This window comes from Lissotriton helveticus (genome assembly GCF_964261635.1).
Source record: "Lissotriton helveticus chromosome 1_1 unlocalized genomic scaffold, aLisHel1.1 SUPER_1_unloc_41, whole genome shotgun sequence".
Classification (NCBI taxonomy): Eukaryota; Metazoa; Chordata; class Amphibia; order Caudata; family Salamandridae; genus Lissotriton; species Lissotriton helveticus.
The window spans coordinates 971,328-997,810 of record NW_027611683.1 but is presented as its reverse complement, the minus strand read 5'-3'; the positions used below and the strand labels follow the sequence as shown (position 1 = coordinate 997,810).

General features: G+C 46.9%; 1 long non-coding RNA gene across 1 annotated transcript in view; it reads left to right on the top strand.

The window, feature by feature from the left end:
• LOC144806051 (uncharacterized) overlaps positions 1–26,483 on the top strand; it is a 46,664-nt gene that overhangs the window by 4,554 nt on the left and 15,627 nt on the right. Inside the window, exons 2-3 of the long non-coding RNA XR_013605671.1 lie at positions 11,756–11,824; positions 25,365–25,434. This is a non-coding gene — a long non-coding RNA (uncharacterized LOC144806051). The remainder of the gene's footprint in view (positions 1–11,755; positions 11,825–25,364; positions 25,435–26,483) is intronic.

Here is a 26,483-nt window from a genome sequence, read left to right as displayed (position 1 = left end):
AAGCAAGAACCCATGTACATAGAATGTGTACACATGGAGTGACGCAAGAACCCATGGACATAGAATGTGTACACATGGACTGAAGCAAGAACCCATGTACATAGAATGTGTACACATGGAGTGAAGCAAGAGCCCATGGACATAGAATGTGTACACATGGAGTGAAGCAAGAACCCATGGACATAGAATGTGTAGTTTGTGTATAATTGACTGGACCCCTCCTGAGGCGGAAGCCGGGAGGTAGCCTGCTACATTTGTATAACCCTGCTGATTAATAGTGTGTGGTTCACGGAATTTTAAAAGCGGTGATTTAAAAAAAAAATTACATTTGCACATTCCCTCGCATTTATTATAATTTTTGCCTTGTTACTCCCTTTCTTACGCACTTTTGGCGGTCACAGCCGATCTTAGGGCTGAGTACCGAGTCCCGGGAGAATATTCCCGACAGCGGACATCTTGGGTGGGAGGCGGCAGCGTTGTCAGCGCTCTAGCCTTCAGTATTTAAGGAGACGGGCGCTCTCCGCGTAGCGGACGCGACTAGCGGACGCACCACATCAGCGCCGGAGTCACGCCAGAGTCCAGCCCATCTGCGCCCGTCCGCACCTCGGACGGGCCCAGGGCCATGGCTCAGTTACCTTCACTGTATGATGAACAGGATCAGGTAACATCTTATATAAATCTATGTGGAAGTAAATACAGGCTTACACCCATAAAATATAATTCTGAGCATTTGTGTGCTTTGAGACCTCCCCTGACTACTACCTGTAACACACTGCACTTAGGGAGGGGAAAGGCAGTATATCCAAATTGCAATTTCTCAATAACTCCTGTTGGGACAAAAGCTACTGAAAATAGAGATAGACTGAAAAAATATCCTGAGCCTAAAATAACACCTTTTTCTTTTCTTAGCTTGAATTGTCGTTCCCTACCTAAACATAAAGCTGAGATCTTCAACCTATTGATTGACGAAGAACCCGACGCCCTGTTTATGACAGAAACATGGCTTCAGGAAAGCTCAGGGCCTGAAACCGCCGAATCCCGCCCAGATCAATATGCTATTGTAAGACTAGATCGAAAAAATCAGTCTGGTGGAGGGATCGCTATTATATTTAAGAAAGCTTACAACTGCGAGCTTATTAAACTATCTTGTCCAGACTGTGAAGCAGGCACTTTTAAACTTGCTCTTGCCCCGAATTACACATTATCTGGAGCACTTATATACCGTCCTCCAGGGACGGCGACACACTGGGTGACAAGCCTTCCTGATCTTATTGGTCCTTTGGTTATGAAAACTGCTAATTTTTCTATTATTGGGGACATAAACCTACACTTAGACAATTCAAACTGTCAAAAAGCTACAGATTTTATAGCGGACCTAGCGTCCCTCAACTTAACCCTGAGAAATACAGGGCCAACACATAGGGCAGGGCATTTTCTTGACCCGATCTTCTCAAATATTAAGGATATGTCCACCTCCCAAGCTCTACCTATTGATTGGTCAGATCATTATCTCATCAAATTTTCCTTTCAAATCAAACTGCCTAGTAAGGAAAACTTACCTGTGCACGATCAATTCATTAGAAATTGGAAGAAATTAGATATTATCGCCTTAAATACCTGCCTTGATACACGTACTCCTTGCACTAAGGCATCGGTTCAAAATCTGTCCGTGGCAGTTCAAAAGTGGCTCATGACAGACATTGACACATGCCTACCAAAAACTAAATTGAAATGTAAAAACCATCGATCTCCAGCTCCATGGTTTAATGAAACACTGAAGCAAGAAAAAACTAGGTGCAAAAACTCTGAACGCATGTTGAGAAAGACCTATTCTCCTGAAGCTAAAAAAGAATATAAAATCAAATTAGCCAAATACCAAGCGCTCTGTAACAAAGCTAGAGCGGAATTTGTATGTACTACTATTACGGAGGCCCTAAATCAATCAAAAATACTCTTTAAAATGGTGAAAGAACTAGCCGGCTCAAAAACAGAACAAACCCCGCCAGATCTAAATAAGCTACAATGCAATCTATTGGCCTCGTTCTTTGTCAATAAAGTTGACAAAATTTACCAAGAAATTGAACTAGCTCAGAACATTGGCCACCCGGCCAACATGACCTCCCTTAAGGTATTTTCTACTGCACTGATTAATCAAGCTGATAAGCAGCTCCCCTATGCCCCGGCTAGTATACTTGAAAGTTGGCCCGTGCTTTGCACAGACACTGTCATTGAGCTACTTAGTACCATCAAATCAGGATCACCAAATGACCCATTATCATGCTCGGTACTAAAACAACTGAATAAGAAGTCGATGGACATAATCACAGACCTTTTAAATGGATCCTTACAGGAAGAATGTGTGCCAAACGGATGGAAACACGCTCTGATCCACCCGCTACTAAAGAAAACTGGTGCTGACCCTAATTTGCCCTCAAATTTTTGACCAATCTCCTTATTACCCATATTTGCTCAAATACTTGAAAAGCATATGCACCGTTCCCTCACAGAATTCATTACAACCCAAGATCTGCTGCCTCAACAGTCAGGCTTTCGATATGGTTTCTCTACGGAGACAACCTTACTTGGTGTCACAGAAAACATTCGCTCCATGTTGGACAGAGGTGAAACAGTGGCATTAGTATTATTAGACCTTAGTGCCGCATTCGATACGGTATCACATGCTGTATTAATGCAGACACTATACTTAATGGGTATCAGAGGAGCTGCCATCAATTGGATTAAATAATTTCTGGACAAACGCACTTTTCAAGTTTTCTCGTGCTCCGCTTGTTCAGACGTCCAGATGTTTAAACACGGAGTACCGCAGGGCTCCATATTAAGCCCTTTACTATTTAACCTATACATGAGTCCGCTTGCAAAGGTAGCGGAAGAGGCGGGACTACAAATGTTTTCCTACGCCGACGACTCACAACTGCTCTTCTCGCTTTCCTCTGCGAAAAATAACTGTCCATCTATTCTAAAACAAGGACTTGTGAAAATTGCAAGTTGGATGCAAGAGAACTTCCTAAAATTAAACGGTGACAAGACCGAAGTAATGATCCTAGGTAAAGATAAAGCACTATGGGGCGCCCAACATTGGCCACAAGAAATGGGCCTCCTTCCGGTTCCGGTAATGCAGGCCCGTAACCTTGGTATCATTGTGGACGACTCCCTTAATATGCACCAACAAGCAGTGAAGACATCTGCTACCTGCTTTGCAATTTTAAAAAGGCGCCTTGACACCTTCGGGTTTTAGTAGCGCAATACAAATTGCCCTCATTCATTCATTCATTCATTCATTCATTTTAAAATGGCTTAAAAAGATCTGTTGGATGCTGCTGGAATCCACAAAGAAAACAGTAATCAATGCCTTGATCACATCTAGGCTTGATTACGGCAATGTATTATACTTAGGGGCAAAGAAGGAAACGGTTCGCAGACTGCAGACAGTCCAAAATGCGGCTGCTAGACTGTTATGCAAAATCCCTTATATGACATCGACCTCTAAGTACATTCGCGATTTACACTGGCTTAGAGTAGAAAATCGGATAAAATTTAAATCTCTCTGCTTCATGCATAAAATCTCCACTAAAACTGCCCCAAAATACTTGCAAAGCCTGGTGCATCCTTACCATCCTCCCCGAGCCTTACGGTCTGCCTCAGCTAGACATTTTGTAATTCCTAGAACCGAACTGTCAAGAATGTGTGGAAAATCGTTTGCATTTCTTGGACCCACACAGTGGAATGCCATGCCACTTTCTGTACGAAATGAGGCTTGTTACGTGAAGTTCAGGAAAGCCTTAAAGACCTGGCTGTTTAACATCTGAAACATGCCCAGCTAGGAACAAACCATGAATCAGTAGCGCCGGGAAACCCTTTGTTGGGTAGCTGTTGCGCGATACAAATGAAATAATAATAATAATAATACACATGGAGTGAAGCAAGAACCTATGGACATAGAATGTGTACACTTGGAGTGAAGCAAGAACCCATGGACATAGAATGTGTACACATGGAGTGAAGCAAGAACCTATGGACATAGAATGTGTACACATGGAGTGAAGCAAGAACCCATGGACATAGAATGTGTACACATGGAGTGAAGCAAGAACCTATGGACATAGAATGTGTACACTTGGAGTGAAGCAAGAACCCATGGACATAGAATGTGTACACATGGAGTGAAGCAAGAACCTATGGACATAGAATGTGTACACTTGGAGTGAAGCAAGAACCCATGGACATAGAATGTGTACACATGGAGTGAAGCAAGAACCCATGTACATAGAATGTGTACACTTGGAGTGAAGCAAGAACCCATGTACATAGAATGTGTACACATGGAGTGAAGCAAGAGCCCATGGACATAGAATGTGTACACATGGAGTGAAGCAAGAACCTATGGACATATAATGTGTACACTTGGAGTGAAGCAAGAACCCATGGACATAGAATGTGTACACATGGAGTGAAGCAAGAACCTATGGACATAGAATGTGTACACTGGGAGTGAAGCAAGAACCCATGGACATAGAATGTGTACACATAGAGTGAAGCAAGAACCCATGGACATAGAATGTGTACACATGGAGTGAAGCAAGAGCCATAGACATAGAATGTGTACACATGGAGTGAAGCAAGAACCCATGGACATAGAATGTGTAGCTCTGGCCAGTTAGGGTTTGACCAACCTGCAGCTTTGAGCTCTTTTTGTCAAGAGCCTCTGGAAGCTTTGGGTTCAATGCAGTGGACAAAACATGGGGGTGCGCTCGTTGCTAAAATGGAGCTAGTGAAATTTGAAAATTAGGCACCCACAGACCAAGTGGACTATTCCCTGTTGGTGAATGTCGCATGCCATGAAACATTACAGTGAACTGCATATACCATAATGCACTTGGGAGTTATGGGGGCTAACATTCTGGTAGTTTTATTAATTTGTGTTTTTCCGCTGGTGAAAGGCGAAGTGAACTTTCCTCTTCCGGGTCAGTGACGGCAGATTCATTCATTCATTCATTCAGCTGCATTGCTGTAGATGTATTTATACCCGTCGTAGCTGCTCTTAGGGAAGTGGTGTTCCGCTGCCTTCTTTTTAAAGTAATCTTATAAATAGTACCAATGTAATGACTTCGTCAGATGTGGGCACATTTCTAGGATGGGTTTTGTGTCTCGTTGCAGGTTTTTCTGTGGGGGTTTCCACACTAATCCTGTGCGGCCCCCGGTGAGCAAAGGGCACCGCAAGGTCGTCTGCGGGGGGCCTGTGGATGATCCGAGCCCCTCAAAGCCGTTGGGCTTCGGGCGCAATAAACCTGCATTGCATGGCGAGGTGGGGGAAAGAATGAATAGTTTAACTGCCCTCCAGGGTAGAGGGTGTCAGCCCTGAATCAGCTGCGCTTAACTCCGAATAACAACAACAACCTGTGGCTGCTTCAGAGAGACTGAGGAGGCAAAGGTTTGATTCAAACCAGAGAGCGCTCGAGACACACGCACGAGACAACAGAGGCCGCAGGAGCCTCTGGGCAGGAGGGTTATTAATAATAGGATTGCAGCATTTGTGGCCATGAGCTCAGCCTGGGGACAGAAAGGAGCTCTGCAGCCACAGTGTGCATCACAAGGTTAGAAGGCGATGAGTTTAAAGCAGAGATTCAGGGCCGCATTCATTCCATTTGATGTCAGCACCGTGAAGAAATGATGCTTTGTGTTTATTAGCAGGTAAACATGCGTACTTTCTACAGAGGAATAGTATTTGTATCTGTTCACATGCTTCTTTCATATTGTCATACGCAGTGCTTTAAGTGGGACGGGTCTCTATCTAGCAGGACCACCCTTCACTATGTATGTCAATTCAAAGAGACTCCTTATAGTTCTTTCACAGTCTCATCATTTCAGAAATGAAGCATTTTCAATATTCTAAACAACGAAGCCATAGTCGTTGCTTTTTTATCTGATGCAACTAGGATGGCTTACTAGCATGGGTGCATATTCACGACACTGAGAGTAAACATTCAGGGCAATGGGCTGTACAGTGTTTTCCAGACTCTGAACTGTTTCATACATTTGTGACTTAAGAAAAGAAAGTGCATTCATATCAGATCCGTACAGTCCCCGCAGCGCCATAGTGCACTCTCAATGGTCTGGGAAAGTGAACCTGCCAGAAATGAATTACGTCACACAAGACATACAGACACATAGCAGTTTCCCATTCTTCTGCTCGTGGTCTCTTCTTTGTAACTTACACCACTGATAACTAGTATTCTTCCCTGCATAGAACTGCACACATTACCTTTCATTATTTACCTTTCTCAAACAAGTCATAATGCTTTTTCAAAGTTCATTTAAATTATATTACAGAACTGCTCACCAAGCAAAAACTTAAAAAAAATTACTAATCAGATAGGAGAAACCTAATACATTTACCAATGCTTGTTTACATTGTACTATAGTTAATTAGATATTCAACATACATTAACAAGCATCGGCATAGCCAATAGGTCGGCCAAAACTCACGCAAAAGCTGTTTGGCATGTAAAACGCGAAGTAACTGAGCAAAAATGGTTGAAGATCTTCGAGCTGCTTGCCCCTAGTAAGACCCAAGAATTTTGGCAATACTTAAATAAGCTTACCCATGGAACTTGCAACACGGAGAACCCACTTGATGCTAGTACTTGGATAGCCCACGTAAAAACTCTCTACACCAACGCCCCAGTGAAAAACTCAAGCAAGAGAACAGCCCTGGAAGACCACCCAAACGAAGAAATGACTGAACCCACGTCCCCTTCAGCTAACGCTACACCTGCTGAAAGAAAGGCTTTGAGGGCAATTTTGAAAAAAATACGCCACAATGGGGCCCCCGGACCAAATGGTCTGCCAGGCTCCCTCTACAGGGAGGACATCTACTTTTGGGCAGAGAACCTGGGCCAGCTGTATGCAGAGTATAGACTCCTGATCAATCAATCAATCAGGGGTTTGTTAAAGCGCGACTACTCACCTGTAAGGGTCTCAAGGCGCTAGGGGTGGGGGGGTGCAGGTTCCATTCCATCAAGGAGGGGGTCTGTCGAAGAGCCAGGTTTTGAGGTTTCTTGCGAAGATGGGGAGCGATGTTGTCTGTCTGAGGTGGAGCGGAAGGGCGGTCCATGCTTTGGCAGTGAGGAAGGAGAAGGAGCGGCCTCCCAATCTGGTCTTTCTGGTGCGGGGGACCACGGCATAGGAGAGCTGGGCTGATTGTAGGGTCCTTTGGGGTGCGTGGAATTTGAGTCGGCTGTTCAGGTATGCTGTTCCGGTGCCGTGGAGGGCCTTGTGTGCGTGGGTGAGCATCTTAAAGGTGATTCTCGCCTCGACGGGGAGCCAATGGAGTGTGCGCAGGTGCTGGGAGATGTGGCAGTGTTTTGGCAGGTTGAGGACCAGTCTTGCGGCGGCGTTCTGGATGTTCTGTAGCTTGCGGATGAGGTTTTTGTTTATTCCAGCGTAGAGTGCGTTGCCGTAGTCGAGTCTGCTGGTGACCAGGGCGTGAGTGACTGTCTTTCGGTGTTCGAGGGGGATCCATTTGAAGGTCTTACGAAGGAGGCGGAGGGTGTGGACGGAGGAAGATGAGACAGAGTTGATCTGGCGTTCCATTTTGAGCTCGGAGTCCAGGATGATTCCCAGGTTGCGTGGGTGGTCTGTGGGGGTTGGCGGGTTTCCGAGGGCGGTGGGCCACCAGGTGTCGCTCCAGGCGTTGGGGTTTGGGCCCATGATGAGTACTTCTGTTTTGTTGGTGTTTAGTTGTAGGCAGCTGTTTTTCATCCATTTGGCGACGGCTTCCATGCCTTCTCGAAAGTTGCGTCTGGCGGTGTTGGGCTCGTTGGATAGGGAGAGGATGAGCTGGGTGTCGTCTGCGTATGACACGATGTTGAGTCCATAGGTTCTGACGATGTGGGCAAGTGGAGCCACATAGACGTTGAAGAGTGTCGGGCTGAGGGAGGAGCCCTGGGGGACTCCGCAGGTGGTAGGTGTGGGGTCCGAGAGGAATGGGGGAGTCTGACCCGCTGCGTCCTGCCAGAGAGGAAGGAGCAGATCCAGTCGAGGGCCTTGTCCTGGATTCCTCCGTCATAGAGTCTGCGTATTAGGGTGCGGTGGGAGACTGTGTCGAACGCCGCTGATAGGTCGAGGAGGATGAGGGCTACTGTTTCTCCTTTGTCCAGTAAGGTGCGGATGTCGTCTGTTGCGGCGAGGAGGGCGGTTTCCGTACTGTGGTTTTTTCTGAAGCCGGATTGGGAGGAGTCGAGGATGTTGTGTTCTTCAATGAATGTGGCGAGTTGGCTGTTGATGGCTTTCTCAATGACTTTCGCTGGGAACGGGAGCAGGGAAATGGGTCTGTAGTTTTTGAGGTCGGTGGGGTCCACTGAGGGTTTCTTTAGGAGGGGGCTCACCTCGGCGTGTTTCCAGTCGTCGGGGAACGAGGCAGTCGCCAGGGAGCGGTTGATGGTGTGGCGGAGCATGGGTGCGATGGTGTCGGCGGCTCTGTTGAAGATGTGGTGGGGCAGGGGTCCGTGGGGGCCCCTGAGTGGATTGACTTCATTGTCTTCAGCGTGTCTTCGGTGGTGAGGGCTGTCCAGTCATCAATCGCTGGTTTCCGGGTGTCGGGGGTGGTTGGTGAGGGTTCAGTGTGTTGGTTGTCTTCGTCGAAGTTGTCGTAGATGCTCTTGATTTTGTGGTGGAAAAAGGTGCTGAGTTTGTCGCAGAGGTCTTGTGAGGGAGGGATGTCGGTAGACTCGCTGGTGGGTTGGGCGAACTCCTTGATGATGCTGAAGAGTTCCTTGCTGTTGTGTGCATGGGTGGAGATTCTATCTTCAATCGCTTTTTTCCTCATTTCTCTGATGAGTTGATGGTAGGCGTTGGTGGCGGCTCTGAAGTTGTTGTGGGCTTCTGTGGATTTGGTGTTTCTCCAGGCCTTTTCGAGGTGGCGGCATGTGCGCCTGGATTCTCGAAGTTCGGTGGTAAACCATCTGGCTTTCTTGGCACGGGTATTGTTGTTTTTCTTGAGGGGGGCTATGGTGTCGGTGCTGTCCGAGATCCATCTATGCAGGGTTCGGGCTGCGGTGTTCGGGTCGTCGTTTTCCGTGATGGTTGGGGTGGAGTTGTTGAGTGAGGGGGTGAGCTGGCCGTCGGTGATTTTGGTCCAGTTTCTTTGTGGAAGCAGGTGCTGGTGTTTGTGGATGGTGGGTGTTCTGAAGGTGAAGTGGACGCAACGATGGTTGGTCCATGGGAGTTCGGTGGTGTGACTGAAGGTGATGGAGTTTCCTGTAGTGAAGAGGGGGTCGAGGGTGTGTCCTGCTGAGTGCGTGGGCTCGGTCACGATCTGGCGGAGTCCAATGTTGTGGAGGTTGTCCAGGAGGCATGTGGTGTTGGGGTCCAGTTGATTGTCGAGGTGGAAGTTGAGGTCTCCCAGCAGGGTGTAGTTGGTGGATGCGATGGCCTGCGGGGAGATAATGTCCGTGATGGAGTTGGCGAAGGGTCCGCGGGGTCCAGGGAGTCGGTAGATGAGGGTTCCTCAGAGGGCGGCGGTGGGGCTGGCCAGTATCTTGAAGTGAAGGTGTTCCATCAGTTCTGTGGACTCGTCAGGGAGTGTGCTCAGGCGGAGGCTGGATTTGTGGACGATGGCGATTCCTCCTCCTGGGTGGGTGGGGCGGTCCTTCCTGGAGATCTTGTATCCTTGGGGGATGGCGATGGCGATGTCCGGTCCCGAGGTGGTGTTGGTCCAGGTTTCGGTGAAGAATGCTACGTCCGGGTTGGTGCTGTCAAGTAGGTCCCAGATTTCTGTGGCGTGTTTGTGGAGGGATCGGACGTTGAGGAGGATGCATTGCAGGGTCTTCGGTTCGGTTGTGTTCTTGTGGGCGGGTTGTGCTGGATCCGTGTTCTTGGCGGTGCTGCAGGTGTGCCGGCAAGGGTGACAGCTGAAGGGTCCATGGGTGTCGGCTGGTGATGCTAGCTTGCAGTTGTTGTTGCAGCCTGGGTTGAGTGCGTGGAGTGCTGCTGGGTCGTAGCGTTGTCGGGGCGGAGGTCCAGGGTTCCTGGTGCTGGTCACGGACGGGTCGCAGACGGGCGCAGACCTGCTTGCCTTTGACGCGCCTTCGTGCACCAGCGGCGCGCCCGCCATTAAGTAGGGGTCGGGGAGGGCTGGACAGCTGGGAGGCGGGAGCGGGGAGGGGAGCTGGATTGGGCCGGTCGTGCTGGGGGGGAGTGGCCGCGGGGGCAGCAGCGGCGGGGAAAGGTAAAGGGAGGAAAGAAAAGATAAAGAAAAAGGGAAAATAAGCAGAAATAAGGCACAAAAGAGCAGAGGTGCAGAAAGGTGAAAGATAGAAAGGGTAGAAAAATGAGAGAAAACGAGTGAAGGAGCAGAGGGAGAGAAAGGGAAAACGGGCAGAAATAAGGCACAAAAGAGCAGAGATGCAGAAAGGCGCAGAAAGGTGAAAGATAGAAAGAGTAGAAAACCGAGTGAAGGAGCAGAGTGAGAGAAAGGAGACAGAGGTCCACTGGACCACCAGGGATGAGGCGCAGGGAAACCTGCGGGTGGAGGAGGGTCTCGATCACCAACACTCAAGAGTGCAGAGGCAGGGACACCTCACTTAAGGGTGGAGCTGCGAGGGTGGGTGAGCAATTTCACTGACAAAGAGTCAGTGGTCTTGCTCCTGATGGATGTCCCAGACTCGTGGAGAGGATCTCTAATGCATCCAATCTACAAAAAAGGGCCAAGCACAGACCCTAAGAACTACCGAATGATTGCCTTATTGGACGTGGAGGGCAAGGCATACGCAAGTTCTCTCCTTATGGAATTAACAGACTGGGTCACCAAGGAGAACTTGCTTCCCTTCTATCAAACAGGATTCCGCCCGGGAGGCCTCACCATAGATAACATTATTGCCCTATCATACTTAATACAACAATCAATGGCTCAGGGCGACCAGCCTCTTTTCGCTTGCTTCATCGACTACACAGCAGCCTTTGACGGTGTAGCTCGAAATACTCTATGGAAGAAACTGGCTGCCTGGAACATCTGTCCGAAACTCCTTCAAGCAATCAGATCACTGTACACCCAAACATGGGTAAGAGTCAAACTTTCCTGTGAATCAGCCACGAAAAAGATCAGCACCAACCACGGGCTAAAGCAGGGCTGTGTCCTTGCCCGCTTCTATTTCTATTCTGAACTCGGACAAGACTCCTGTCTTGTCCGAGTTCAGTTTCAGCCGGCTAGTCTTCATCCAGTTTGCAACAGCCTTCATTCCTTTTTGGAGGTTGGATTTGGTGGGGGCCAGGACCTTGGTGAGGGAGAGGATCCGCTGGTTATCGTCAGTGTACGAGATGATGTTGAGGTGGTGTGCTCGGATGATGTTGGCGTGCAGTGCCATGTAGATATTGAAAAGGGTAAGGCTGAGGGACGATCCTTGGGGTATGCCGCAGGTGATCGTGGTGGCTTTGGATTGGAAAGGGGGAGGCGGACTCTCTGGGTTCTGCCGGTGAGGAAAGAGGTGATAAAAGTAATTAGCAGTTTAAGCACATTGAACAAAATAAATAGTTCCTCCATTTTTCTAAAACAATGTACATATGCCAGCATATAAAAACAGTATCAGGCGTTTTCCTACCATGCTTTCCTGTGTGTGTGTGTGTGTGTGTGTGTGTGTGTGTTTGTCTCTGTCTCCCATTCCCTTGAGGAGAGTTTTTATTAGTATTGCAGGAAATCACAATGTTTGATTGTCTCTTTTGTATTCTTCTTTCCCACAAGGTCTTCCACTTCAGTCCCTTAGGTGAGCCTCGGCTGCCGTCGTCTCTCGGACAGAAGGAAAAGGCACAGGTAAGTGTTTTTGCTTTCTGGTTTAGTCAAGGGAGGATGTGAGGAATAAATAATAGCTATGCATAAATGTAAAGGGAGGGGCTAGAGGTTGGAGTAACCAAAAGAAAAAAAGTAGCCGATGATTTCTGCTTTTGTCTTTCTTTTCCATCTCACTTATTTCCTTTACCCTGGGTCCCTTTTATCCCTCTGCCTCTCCGCCCGTCCCTCTCTGACTCAGCCCCTTTCCAAAAGCCCCGTAGACGCCCAATCACCTGGAAGAGCAAAGTCCCTCCGGGGCCGTGGCGTGGTGACGAGTTCAAATTTCGAGATGGCATTGACTGATCGGAAGTTTATACAAAAACAGATGGAACCATCCGGTTTCAGAACTATGACCATGGGGGAGGACCAGTTACTGCTGGAAGGTTTTATGACTCCTAGTTGTAACATACTCTCTATTACGGCAGGAACTGCGTCCCGCCTAGCACATGGTATTCTGTAGGGGCGTTGTTTTATTACTTCATTTGGTGGGGTAACAATGGCATGCTCGACGATTGTTGTTTTACCTGGGAGGTCGGAAAAGATGGAGGAGAAGGACTCTAAGAGGGTCTGAAGAGACACTTTTTGTTCCTCTGTTAGATGTTCGTTTATGAGCAATTTAGTCAATTTTGAAGGAATGGGTTTTTAGTCAGACAAAACATAATGGGTGTCTTTGGGGAGGGGTCCCAACAATTTCTTTAGTAGATTTATGTGGTATATCTGGGTTTTGGTTGAGGAAAGGCGTAACCGGTAAGTAGTGAGGCCTGTTTTGGCGTATTGTGGAAGGTAAGAGGAGGAGCACCTAGTCATGGACTTGTAACTGCTGTCACCTCTTTCCTTTATTGCAAGACATCTGCTAGCTTCTTTGAGCTTTTTCTAAGTTGTCGTGAGCAAAATCTCGCCGTTTCTGTATGCGGTTTCTTAGGCTTTGGGTGTATTCTAGAGGGTGTTGTGTGTCTCCTTGTTTCTCTTGTTCCCAGTCTTCTCCTGTCATTTCTAGCAAGGTTTGTGACTGTCTCCCATAAAGAAGTACAAAGGGAGAACAACCCAAGCTTCTCTAAACCTGGCTTCAAATAACAAAGAGGGCGAGTGGGAACAACATGTCCTATTCTTTCCCTTTGGTGGTTAGCATTTTCTTCATGGTTAGCTTGAAGGTGGCGTTATATCACTTGCACAGACCCTCTGTCTGAGGGTAATAAGCCGATGTTCTTATTTGGGTAATTTTCAAGGTTTTCCACACTTGTTTCATTAAACGAGATACAAAGGGGGTACCCTGGTCTGTCAAAATCTCTGTGGGAAATCCTACCCTCGAAAACAGTTCTAGTAACTTTTAACTGATGTTTTTTTCGTGCTTGGTGTTCGTAGGGGAAATTCTTCTAGGTATCGAGTTGCGTAATCAACAATAACCAGTATATAGATATATAATTTTTTCGATTTTGGGAGAGGACCTAGTAAATCCATACTTATCCTCTCAAAGGGGTTATCGATGATTGGTAGAGGTTGTAAGGCAGGGGGGTTTTGAGGTCCTTCTTCTGACATATTTCACACTCCCTGCAGTATTTATCTACATTGGTGAATATCCCTGGCCAATAAAAAATATCTCAACACAGTCTGGGTTGTTTTTTCAGGCACACTGTGACCTGCTAGAATGTGTGACTGGGCAAAAAATAATATTTGAAAGCGAACTCTCTTGAGAACCACTAACTGTGGGGATCATCTTGTTTTCCTATCCTGCATATGAGGGGAATGAGGACGGTATCACTGGGTTCTGCGCTTGTTGCCAGGCATTCTGGTGGGTGGGGTCTTTGAATTGAGCATACTGAAATGACCGGTCCGAAAGCCAAGGGGGTTGTCTGAGCAGCGTACCAGGGTGTGTAGGAGTGTCCCTCAGTGTGCTTTTGAGCAACAAGATGAATTCTGGATAGTCTGTGTCCAAACTGAGTTGTTCGGGTAGGTTGTCCAATACTCCTACCCTGACCAGTAGAGTACTGTCATTGGGTAACTTGATGGGTATTTCGGCTATTGGATAGGTTCTGATGTCTCCATGAACGCAGCGGATGAGTGTCTTTTTCTCCGTGCCAGTGCTTAATTTGTGCCAGTGCTTTCAGGTGCTAAGCACAAGCAACTATTTCTCAGGGCCGGGTCTATAGAATTGAGAGTCATGGGTATGCTCCAAAGCCCGAGGAGTGTTGCAGGTGCTGACTTTTTCATGGTGAAGCTTCGTTCATTGTTTGAGGCTCGATCGGAGTCGGTCAGCTACAGAGCAAGTAATGAAGCGGTGAGGGGGGCTGTGGTTGGAGGCAGCTTCAAGACTCTTCAGGGACAGGGCAGGCCTCAATGCAGATGGAACAGGCACAAATCGACTTCCGGGGCACTCCTGGCAGTGTGAGACCTGGTTGCTTCTCCCCATCCAATCCCCCGGGTCTGGCCACGAAGGAATCCTCTGGAAAAGAGAAGGAACAGTTGAGTTTGATGAGAGGACATGGAGCAAGCGGAGGAAGTGGCAGAGGGAACCGTTGGGAATCCCCTAACAACTTCTGGCAGCACTGGGTAAAAGGTCAGATCAGTTGGAGGTGAGAGATTTAAGACAAGTAATGTTAGTACCAGAAATGGATACACCCTAAAAACTAAAAAAATCTGATGATCAGTCTTCTTTGTAAAATAGGGTCCATGTTAAATACATTTTCAGTTTTTCCCAAGGTGACACATTGAAACTTCTTTGCTAACAAAAGTGCAGATTCCTGCTGGGGCTTATTTAGGGTAGAAATATAAACAACTGTGATTAGCAGAAAGTCAAATGCCATATTTTGTGTACGCATTAGGAAAAAATGTTGCATAGAGGCAGGGACGGAAAGAGTGCTTGGGAGCTAGGGGTGTGTGTTTTCTTGAGCAAAAGGGATAAAAAAGTCCTCTTGCCAGATCTTAACTAATAAAGAAGTAGTCTCTTCCAAGAGCCTGGTGTTCCCTCAAAAGATCTGTTTCTGAATTTTATAAAAGGAAAAGGGCGCACACAGACCAGTCCAAGCCCAGCGTTTCTAACTGCCACCCCCAGCTAGTCATTCCAGTCGTTCTCCGAAGGGGCAGTTTGACCTTAGGCACAATGTGCTGCGTGCTCCGTCAGAGATGGTGCTCGGCGCTGGCAAATGTTGTGTGCCGAGGACTCCAGTCTACCTTTCACTATCGCTTATACTCTGTGCACACGGGGGCGCTGCAGGACCCGGGCTTCACAGGACAGTGCCATGAGTGCACGGCCAGTCATTCATGCTGCAATGACGAGCATTATTAACACACCACCATGGCCACCACAGGAATGTGCATCCCACAGAGAGCAGCGTTACACTCTGGAACAAGCTCCACACAGGCACAGCCCACCCCGCTCAATCACACTCTTACCTCCTCGGTCCAGCGACTCCTCAGCGAGGAGCTGGTACAGAGTTATGATTCTGTTGTGGTGACACGGAGGGATGAGAGTATTTATTTAGGATTTTACTTGCAGGGGCTGATCTTAGGACTACTTTCTTGGTTTTGAATTAACCAGGAACGTTGATTTCATTGATGCAGCAGGTGCAGTAGCACTGAGGCTCATTCAGTTGGCCTACTGCTATTGTTTACAATCCAAACAGCAGCTAGGAGTGGGGTGTGGGTAGGGGCACTTTCTGCTTTGCACTAGGGCCCATGACACACTGGCTACGCTATTGGAACAAAATGTTCTAAAATCAAATCTTGGCTTCCCATTCCAAAAAGATAGTACCCTGATCAAGCTACTCAACCTCTGTGTCCCACTTCTGTTTGCCATGGTCAGGAGTCTTACACTTTGCTCTCCTGCTGTACCATTTTGCACCGACATTTGCACTTATGCCTGATATGCAAAAACAGCTATTTACTGAATGATGTGTGAAAATTGAAGTTTGCAATGGTTAACAGGTTCAAAAGATATTGATTACACTGTGGGCAATCTATAGACATGGTAGAGGAAAACTCTATAGCATCAGTACCAAACTGCGTAATTTGGACACAAGAACAGAAGAATGACCAATCATGGCAATAGAAAAAAAGTTAATCTCACAGACGTTGATTTTTTTGAAACCTTATCAGCTATGTTCCTTTAAAAAATACACAATGCGGGGGCAAGATGGCCGCTGAGGGGTTGAGCTGAGCAGTCGCATCACTTTCCTCTCCTGCCCAGAATGACTCTACAGGTTAGGGCGTCGGGCTCCCCCTGAAGTTTTATGGTGGCAAGATGGAGTGAAAAGAATGAGAGAGCATTGCCAACTCAGATTGCAGCTCCGATTTAGAAGTGCAGCAGTAAACTGGGTGAAAGCGTGCATCTGTAACCTGGTGAGTGCGATTAAAGCACTAAAAAGCGGAAAGGATCCAGCTATCGTGATGCCTCCCAGACCCCCGCCGCGACAGGATAAGCCCAGAGAGGTGGCAGACAGGGAAATGAAAGGAGCGGGGAAGGCCGAGACACCGACGGGGAAGGACCTCGGGGCAATCCGTAAGGTACCTGCTATTCCTACTATGCCGTCGAAAAGGAAAACAGAAGTCCGCGGTAAGGCTGTGGTGCTCCCAAAGAAGATACCGGAGAATCACACAGCTTTGAGAAAGATAAATGCGACTACAGTGGAACAAACCTCAAAAGAAGACAGAGCGTGTAAAAATAAACCCAAAGACAGCGGGATGCGCCAGCCTACCCTAACGGAGGTTTTCTCCATGACAGCTCCTGAACAGCCGGGCGGTTCGCTGGAGGCGCAGATACCGGGGGAGAGCGTCCGCGAGGACGCAGCGGAGGAGATCGACGCCGCTGGGAGCCCGGTTGCCATGCAACTAATCCAGAGCGCTGAGGCGGCAGCTGCGGGTCGGGCAGCTAGCTTGGCCGATGAGAGCAAAGTAACAGAAGCAGCAATGGAGGATGCTGCTGGAGCGCTTAGACAGCCAAACCTGTCAATGGCAACGACAAATGATTCCACAGTGAAGCGGATGGCGGAGTCTGTAGGTATGACGCTGGTAAAAATGACAAGGGAAATAGACACGGGGGGGTCCCTGGGAAGCGCCGATATGTTGGGGGCCTTGATGCTGGTAGAGGCAGAGATGAAAGAAGGGAATAAAACAGCCCAACACCAGAGAATCAAATCCTGGGGTAGCGTGGAAGCCATGGCAGATGATAATGAACAGGGGGAGAGCAATAAGAATAAGCAACTAACAGAAAAGGTAGAAAGGGGCTCCATAGAAGGCGAGGACTTTTACTCAGTAAACGAGGACACAGAATCGATAATCTCCTCTGAGAGCCAAGAAGAGGAAGTTGAGGATGAGGCAATAGACTCTGGTTCCAGTACTACGGGTAAAGCGTCTACACAAAGAAAAAAACTCTCTAAAATAAGGAGGCGCACCTCAGAGTCCCCCCCCCCCCCCATCAAGACAGTCAATTATTGTGGGATTATTCAGCTACATCCCAGGTCTACCAGGACAGCGGTAGTGGTAGTGGAGGAGGTGGGGGGCCCTACTCTGGACACTGGACCCCAGCAAAACTCTCTCAAAGCATTATTTGATACCTTAAAGGAGATGCAAGCAGAGGCAAAAACTGAGAGTCGGAGAGCGAGACAAGACTCAAAAAAAATCCAGGGCTCACTGAGAAAAAAATAAGGAAGTAGAGGTGAGAGTCACCGAAGTAGAAGAACGCACGGGCAGACTGGAGGACAATGTGGGGAATTGGCAGGCCTTCAAGACTGAACAAGAGAAACTGACAGAAGACATGAGCTGGAAGATGGAAGACTTTGAAAACAGGCAGAGGCGAAATAATGTTAGACTCTTGGGTGTGGCAGAGGGGGCGGAAGGGCAGGATGTCAGGCAATTTGTAGTTAATCTGTTGAAAGGAGCCTTTCCAGAGTCCCAGTGGCAGTGGGACAGGGAAGTACAGAGGGCACACAGGTTCCCTTTTACAATAAGGAAGCCACGAGGTATGGGAGGTACAGGAGGTGAGACTCAGGGGAATTTACCCAGGGCAATCTTGGTAAATATAGGGGACTTTTTACTGAGAGAGGAGATAATTGGCAAGGCAAGACCGGATAGTAGAAGAACTTTTGAAGGTGTTACTTTTTTTGCCAGGCCTGACTTCTGCCACGTCACCATAGAGAGGAGGTGGAGGCTTAGACAGATGATTGCCCCATTTCAGGCCCTAGGCTGTGAAGCGTATCTCCTCTTTCCCGCAAGGCTTAAGGTGATCGTAAGGGGGAAGGCCCAGATGTTCTCTTCAGAGATCAAAGCTCAGCAGTTTTTAGAAGAGACAAAGAAACAGAAAGGCGGATAACATGAGGAGGTATAGAGTCTTGCTATATAGAGCTCACTCCACAAACTTTTTGAATATAAGCACAAGAAGGGGAGGGTAAACGACACATCAAAGAGAAAAGCAGGAGAGGGATGCGAACAGCACAACTCAAGGCGGGCACGCATAGGTCGGCTGACCTATTTGCCTATTAAGGGGAAGGGAGGGTTCAGGGGAGGGGGGGCGCTGGGATGGAAGGGGGTGGTAGGGGGCGGGGCAGGGTGGGAGATGGGGGAGAAAAAGGACATTTTGGATTGTTTTTGTTTTGGTAACTCACACTTGTGGAGAAAATGTGATAAAAGTCATACAACATGAAAATAGCAATGCAGCAGAATCAGAATGTATACAGTACAAGAGGGAGATTGCATGGAGTCAGCAAAAGTGGAATTTTCTTAAACACTTTGTAGGTTTTTTGAAAGGACAAGGGGTGCTTCGAGATGCCGTGTAGAATTGCCACGATAAATGTTTGCGGGCTGAATGAAATAAATAAAAGGCAAAGAGTAGCAGCATTCCTTAAAACATTGCACTTGGATTTAGTATGCCTACAGGAGACTCACATAGAGGGTGTTAAAGGCTACTTACTGGAACAATTGGGTTTTTCACTACTAGCGAACTCTAAGCAAGGGACTAAGACCAGAGGAGTGGCGGTTTTAGGGAGAAAGAGGGATGTAACAGTGCGAAGAAAGAAAGAAGATCAGTGGGGGAGATGGGCTATACTGGAAGTAGTTTTTAAAGGGGATACCTTCACGTTGGTCACAATCTATGGGTCAACAGAGGATGACCCAGATGTTTTTCAGTATTTGGATGTTGATTTAGCTCAATGGCCCGAGCCCATTGTTTGCTGCGGGGATCTCAATATACATGATCTTAGTAGCTCATTTGTACAACCTGGGGGACAATATATAGGGAGGAAAAAAAGGGTCTATAGAGCACTTTCAGATATGGTGTTTCATAACTTCCTGGAGGACCCCTGGATAAGGTGGCACCCATACTTAGACGGTAGTACATTTTACTCAGCCCCACACACGGTGCTGGTTTGTTTGGACTACTTTCTAATCTCTAAGAACTTGATCACTGATTCAAAAATTGAGAAACATCCACGACTAGTCTCAGACCATAGTCCACTGGTAGTAACACTTATGCTAGGCCAGAGTCTAAAAAGAGAGGTTTCATGGACCTTTGAACGGGCATTATTACAAGGCCAGGCATATCGGGATTATATGAACACATGGATAAAGGACTTTTGGGACATAAATAGAGGGACAGCACCCTCTGGAGTTGTTTGGGACTCATTTAAAGCAGGGGTAAGGGGGGAGACACTGAGCTTCGTGTTATTTAATAAAAAAAGAGAAACTAAGAGCTGAGGAAACTCGACAAAATCTTTTAAAACTTGAAGCAGACTTAGCAGCTGCTATAGTGCAGAACTCCCCACTCGACCAGTTACTGCTTAGGATTGCTGTAACAAGAGCAGAAGCCTTGGAAGGAATGGCTAAAAAGGTGGTATCTGACTCAAAGGGAGAAGGCATACGAGTTTAGCGAAAGGTTGGGGCACATCCTAGCGGCACGGAGTAGACAAAGGGCAGCAAACTCGGATGTCAAGCAAATCGTTGACCCACAGGGTAATTCATTTACAGAGGCTGGGCAGGTAAGGGAAGTTTTCAGACAGTTTTACGCCGATCTTTACTCCTCTGACAACATAGGAGGTGAGGAAGAGATAGAGAGATATCTGAGGAGTGTCTCTCCCCCTGAAATTGAGACACAGGATAAAGAGGAATTAGAAGCCACATTCCAATTGGAAGAATTTTTCATGGCCCTTGGGAGTCTACCCTCCGGGAAGGCAGCGGGCCCGGACCTAATCCCACTGGAATTCTTTAAAGTATTTCAGACGGTATTAGCAGCTGACATGTTTAATATTATGATACTGGCCCAGAAGGGGGAGTCAATACCTGACTCGTGGGGGGCTGCAGACATCACAGTGATAGCCAAAAAGGGTAAACCTGCAACGGCCCCAGGTTCATATAGACCCATCACTTTAATGAATGCTGATGTAAAGGTGTTTTCTAAAATACTGGCTAAAAGATTGTCAAGGGTTATTGAGAGATTGGTTAGTCCCTTCCAGCATGGGTTTATCCCAGGAAAGGGTACAACGCAACATGTCAGGCAAGTAATCACTATGTTCGATGCAGCAGGTATTTCAGGAGACCCTATGGCAGCACTATTCCTAGATGCTGAAAAAGCATTCGATAGGGTCTCCTGGAGCTATCTATGGGCTATCATGAAATGGAGTGGCATAGGGGATGGGTTTATAAAGGCTATACAAACTCTTTATATGGATCCAAAAGCTATGATCAGGGTTGACAGAGGGCACTCAGACTGGGTTAAAATTAGTAGGGGGACCCGACAGGGATGCCCCTCCTCCCCCTTATTATTTGCGCTATATCTGGATCCTTTTCTCCGACGATTAGAACAGAATCCAAAGATACCGGCAATGCGGATGAAAGGTGGATCGATAAAATCTCTGGCGTATGCAGATGATGTGGCCATTATGACACCCAACCCGGTAGGGGCTATTAGGTAGGTGGAGCTGGAAGCCAGAAAGTTTGGTTGGATATCGGGGTATAGTTTAAACGCCGTAAAAACGCAAATTGTAAAGAATAGGTATGTAGATTGTAATGATGAGAGGGTGGTTGATTCTGCAGTATATTTGGGAATTGCGATCTCTGCGAATCTAGGAAATATAATCAAGAACAACATGGATCCCTTAATGGCTCAGGTAAAAGTAGACTTGGACAGATTAAACAATCTACATTTGTCACTAGTCGGATGTACTAATATAATTAAGATGTTGATACTCCCTAAGTTTCTTTTTCTTTTTAGGTCTATCCCATTAATGTTTGAAACAAATTGGTTTAATGCACTAGAGGCATTGATGAATAGATTTATATGGGCACAAGGGAAGACACGTAGGGCGTATAGGTTCATCTCCCTCCCGAGAGAGAAGGGAGGGTGGGGAGCACCAGATTTTAGACTGTATTACATGGCTGTAGCCTTACAATATATGCAGGGTTTAATTGGAGGGGCAAATCTTGATAGAAGGGTATCTAGCTTCTCTACAGAGGTATATGCAACAATACTTGGGGAAGAAGGGGGAAATTATTTGTTAAATAGCATTGATCTTGGATATTTTAAAAGGACAAAATTTAAAACAATAGCTGCTTCAGTGAATATTTGGAGTGCCTTTTTGAAAAAATATAAATTAGGTAGATACAACAGATCTGTTATGTTGTATAAAAACAAATCGTTTCCCCCAGAGGTATTCTCAGATATAGTAATGGCAGACTGGGAGTCAAGGGGGATCACACAGATCGGTGATGTTATTAATTCTGATGGAATGATGCAGTTTAGTGATATGAGATATAAATACGGCTTAAGCAATAGGGCATTTTTTAAATATCTTCAAATTAGGAGTTTTTTAGGTAAAAAGCAGGGGGGAGCATCTGGCTTCAGCAGAAATGATATCTTAGAGAAAATAAAGACGTCAGGGGATTGTACAATACGATCCTTTTATGCTATCCTTGTAAAAAGTAAGAATGATGATATGGAAAAACACAGTAATAAGTGGATTGTGAAACTGGGTGGCGACCAGGGTTGGTTTCAGGAATCTCTGGAACTGGGACGAACAATTTTGTGCTCATCCCCTTTGCAATCGCAACACTATAAAACCCTTTTCTCTCTATATTTTACGCCAGCAAGGATTGCAAAGTGGGGTGGTACTGCGGGTATTTGTTGTCCTAGATGTAACTCCCTAGAGGCAGATAGTGTCCATATATTCGCCACTTGCCCTCAACTGCATACATTAGTGAGGGATATAGAGATGTTTTTACATAGATCACTAGGAATACAAATTGTGCTCACCCCATATTGGATACTTTTAGGGGTTGGTGCATATGGGGAGGAAACACCACGGAATTTTTTGTTTGTAGCTATGGCAGTGTACAGGATAACTATAGCCAGGGCATGGCTTGATAAGAATCCCCCGGGAATGCAATCTTGGCTAGCCAATTTATTATCAGTATATAATTTGGAAAAGAATATTTATGCCCGGAAGGGCAAGAGGAAAAAGGCCTTGGGTTTAAAAATATGGGATCCAGTAAACAAGTGGAAAGTAAGAATGAGTAATTACTAAATACGTGGTGTTGTTTTTATTAAAACCGATAAAAGGTTAATATTTTCTTTTGATTATGTATTGTATGTATGTATGTATAATTTGAGTAAGTACTGTATACAGACATGTTGAATTGTATAAGTAAAAGTGTGTATAATTTGGAAAATAAAATATAATAAAAAAAAATAAAAAAAATACACAATGCATTTGCAAAAGAAAGTGAAAAGGACGGAGTACAGTTTGTGCGTATTAGGCAAAACCTAAGTTGACATTCTGGCCATTTCAATAAATAAACACTTGGGCGTGACTTCACACCTGGCTTGACACACAAAATCATAATCACTAGCTTTTTGTAATCACTAAGACCGCAACTCAGCACTTAAAAAAAAATATCTTTAAGAAACTGAGTATAGAAGTTAATAAGAATGGTGCCAAAACTGAGGTGCTCGTGGTGGGGGGCGACCCGTCTGTGTGGTCATCGGCGTGGTGGCCGGCATGCCTAGACAACACTCTTGTACCCTGTCAGCAGGCTAAAAATCTTGGGGTAATGTTTGACTCAGACCTTTCATTCACTCCCCAGATTGGTCGTGTGGTTGGGACGTGTGTTGGCGTTCTCAAAAACCTGCGGAAGACTCTGGATTTGCTTCCGGTTGGTGCAAGACGAACGCTGGTGCACGCACTGGTGACTTCACGGCTAGACTATGCCAACCTTCTCTATCTGGGGACCACGGTTAAAGGTCTGAGTCGCCTGCAGGTGTTATAGAATGCCGCAGCACGGCTGGTACTGAGGCTCCCTAAAAGAGCAGCCTCCAAAGCCGCCTTGAAGGCTCTCCACTGGCTTCCTGTCAGGGAGAGGATTGCTTTTAAGGCGCTATGCATATGTCATCGCATTATTGGGGGCAAGGCACCCGCCCCCTTGCTGGGCCTCATCACACCGTACAAACCTAGTCGGGTACTTCGATCCACCGGTGTTGGCTTACTAGCTGTTCCCAAAATTAAGAAAGCGCGAATGGGAGGCAGATCTTTTAGACATCTTGCAGCTAAGAGCTGGAACAGGCTCCCTATGGAACTGCGTCTGGAACCTTCGGAGGCTAAGTTCCGGAGAGCTCTTAAAACCCATTTATTTTGTTCTACACTAGATTAATGGCTTACTGTCCTGTTCACTTGTCTCTCACCACAGCGCGGGGACACGCCGGTGCGCGTAACCAGGCGCTTTAGAAATCTCCATAATAATAATAATAATAATAATAATAATATTTCATCAATAAAAGCATTGGTGCAATATCTTGGCTTTAATATTTGCTAATTGTTAGTGTGTTTCAAGAAAGGTACACAACAGGTTTTGTGTTTACATCCTGGCAGCCACGCCAGCCTCCATCACCGCTGAAGACTCCTTGGCGGTAGGTTGGCGGTCACTTATCCATCAAACAATCTTCCCACACAACTCAACCTTCGGTTATACACAGAACCAGGCGCACTGCAGCCTCGTTCGCATATAATAATATTATGTTATATTGATTTGCATAGTGTATTAATCACTCAAGAGGGTATCCAGGCGCTTGGACAGGTGTGTAGGTGTGAGGCCCCCCAAGGTGTTTATGTTAAGAGCCAGGGTTTCAGCTTCTTGCGGAACTCAAGAGGTGAGGAGGCGGCTCTGATGTGTTGAGGCTTATGGGTGTGGGTGGAGCTAATAAATGAAGTGGGTGGGGCCACTGAGGAAAGGGCGGGGCAGGGGGGGTGGCCTCCTAAAAAAATGTGAGCACCTGCACCTAATATTTTACAAATTAAGCACTGCTCCGGGCAGATCTGAAAGTCTTTCACCAGTGTGCTCTGTACGACGGACTGCCTACAACCCGAATCCAGTAAGGCTGTCACATTTTTTCCATTGAGTGTAAGACTTACGTAGAAGCCAGAACCCATTTCTTCTGTATATACGATGGTTTTGGGTATACAACTGACATCCATCGGTTCTTCCGTTGACTTTTTTGGCGGACAGGTCCTGGCTAGATACCCACACTCCCCACACTCGTAGCATTTGGGTCCCTGGAACGGAGCGTCATCCCCTCTAGAGGGTTTGCCTTTCAGAGGCTCCTAGGGTGGCCTGACGGTTTTCTTCTCATTTTGCATGCATCCTGTGGCATACCGTGAGGACCTATCAGGTTCAAAAGCTAGTGTCTTTGGTTGGGCCCGAGCAAAGGACATTGCCATCTCCACAGCTTGATCCACAGAGAGATGTGGCTGTTGACATAGCCACCTCTAGGTGGGTGTTGGTAAGGCATCAAGAAACTGCTCCAGATAAATGACCACCAATATGTGTTCCTTGCTGTTCTCTTGGGGTCTTAACCATTTATCCGCAGTCGCCTTTAACTTTAAAAATATTGTCTTTGGGGTATCTCCAGGGTTACCTCGTTCCTTTCTGAATCTTGACCGATATGCTTAGGAATCCATTCCCAAATGGTCCAATATGACAGTCTTAATGTCCTTTTAAGGAGTGTTTCCTGTGAGGTTAGCCACTTGGTACCCAGCCTGGGCCTCCCCTGTCAATAGCGGTGCTAAAAAGAAAGCCCACTTCCCTTCCGGCCATCCACAGCTTGGGCAGCCCTTTCGAAATTCGTAAGGAAGGCATCCGGGTTTTCTCCCGGTTGATATTTCTAGAGGGATATGTTGGGGTGCCCTGCATGTACCCCTTGGTGGCTCTGTTGACTGATGGTTTAGGGTGTTTGACCGTCAGCAACCTTATGTATGCATTGAACCTGCTGGGTGAGCGAAGCCGTGAACATTTCCCTGTCCGCTTGGGCCGTCGTCATCTGTCTCTCAATGGCCCATTCCAATTTTTCTTGACCACAAATTAGTTGTTGTATTAGGCTTTCCATTTTATCGGACTAATGGAATTATGCCCACATTCTACAGCAAGTATTTAAAAGAGTCGGTCAAGAAGGAGCTGTCTGCATTGAATAATTTCTTGGTATGCACTTTTTATTAGTATTACAGGAAATCACAATGATTGATTGTCTCTTTTTTATACTTCTTTCCCACAGGGTCTTTCACTTCAGTCCCTTAGGTGAGCCTCGGCCGCCGTCGTCCCTCGGACAGAAGGAAAAGACTCAGGTAAGTGTTTTTGCTTCATGATTTAGACAAGGGGGGATGTGAGGGATAAATAATATCTATGCATTCATGTGAAGGGAGGGGGTAGAGGTTGGAGTAACAAAAAATAAAAAGAGTAGCCAATGATTTCTGCTCTTGCCTTTCTTTTCTGTCTCACTTATTTCCTTTTCCCTGGGTCCCTTTCACCCCTCCACCTCACCTCCCGTCCCTCTCTGACTCAGCCCCTTTCCAAAACCCCTTCAGATGCCATGCAGCTGTAAGTGCCACGTCCCTCCGGGCCCGTGGCGTAGTGACTATGCGTCCTTCATTGATGTCTGGTCTCCTTCTTCGGCTTTTCCTCCTCCGCCGGGTTCGGGTGTTCTGTTCGCGGACAAGCTGTGACCTCCCCTGGGCTCCGGTTCTCTCTCTCGGAAGGCTGTTAGGTCTTCTCCGTCTGGTTTCTCCACCTCGCGCTCCCTTGCTGCGTGTAGCTGGACCAACTACTGACCAACCTGACGTGCTCTCCGTCCCGCCTTCTTGAATCGTGTATCGTGTGACGTCTGTCCTCATTACCGGCTTAAAGGGGCCTCCTGCCGATTCCCCTCTCTCCACTTGTGAATATAGGAGGGGAGAAATATATGAAGAGATGGCATGGCACTCCTTATCCTCTAGCCCATTGTGTACTACAGGGGCTTCCTGACACCCGTCTTGCTCACAGGTTGGACATCCCTCCTCGCAGAGTGATTGGCAAGCAGCTGAGTTGAGGTTTTAGCAGGGAGTGACCTTGCAATGATAGCAAGTGCTCCTCTGCCCCAACCCAGATATGCTTGTTTATTTATAGCAAAAAGCATTCTTGTTTCCAGGCTGAGACCTTAGTCAGGCCGCCCTTGTTCATGATCTATTGATAGCTGCTTCGCCTCATGGACGAATAACAAACCGTCCCATCTGCACAATGTATGTTCAGACCTTATGAGTTGGTCAAGGTGTAGTGATAGTGTTCTTACGAAGTGGAATTCGTAAGCAAAGTAGTTTCATGGAAACTAATCCTTCACTTTCACAGATGCAAATGCTTC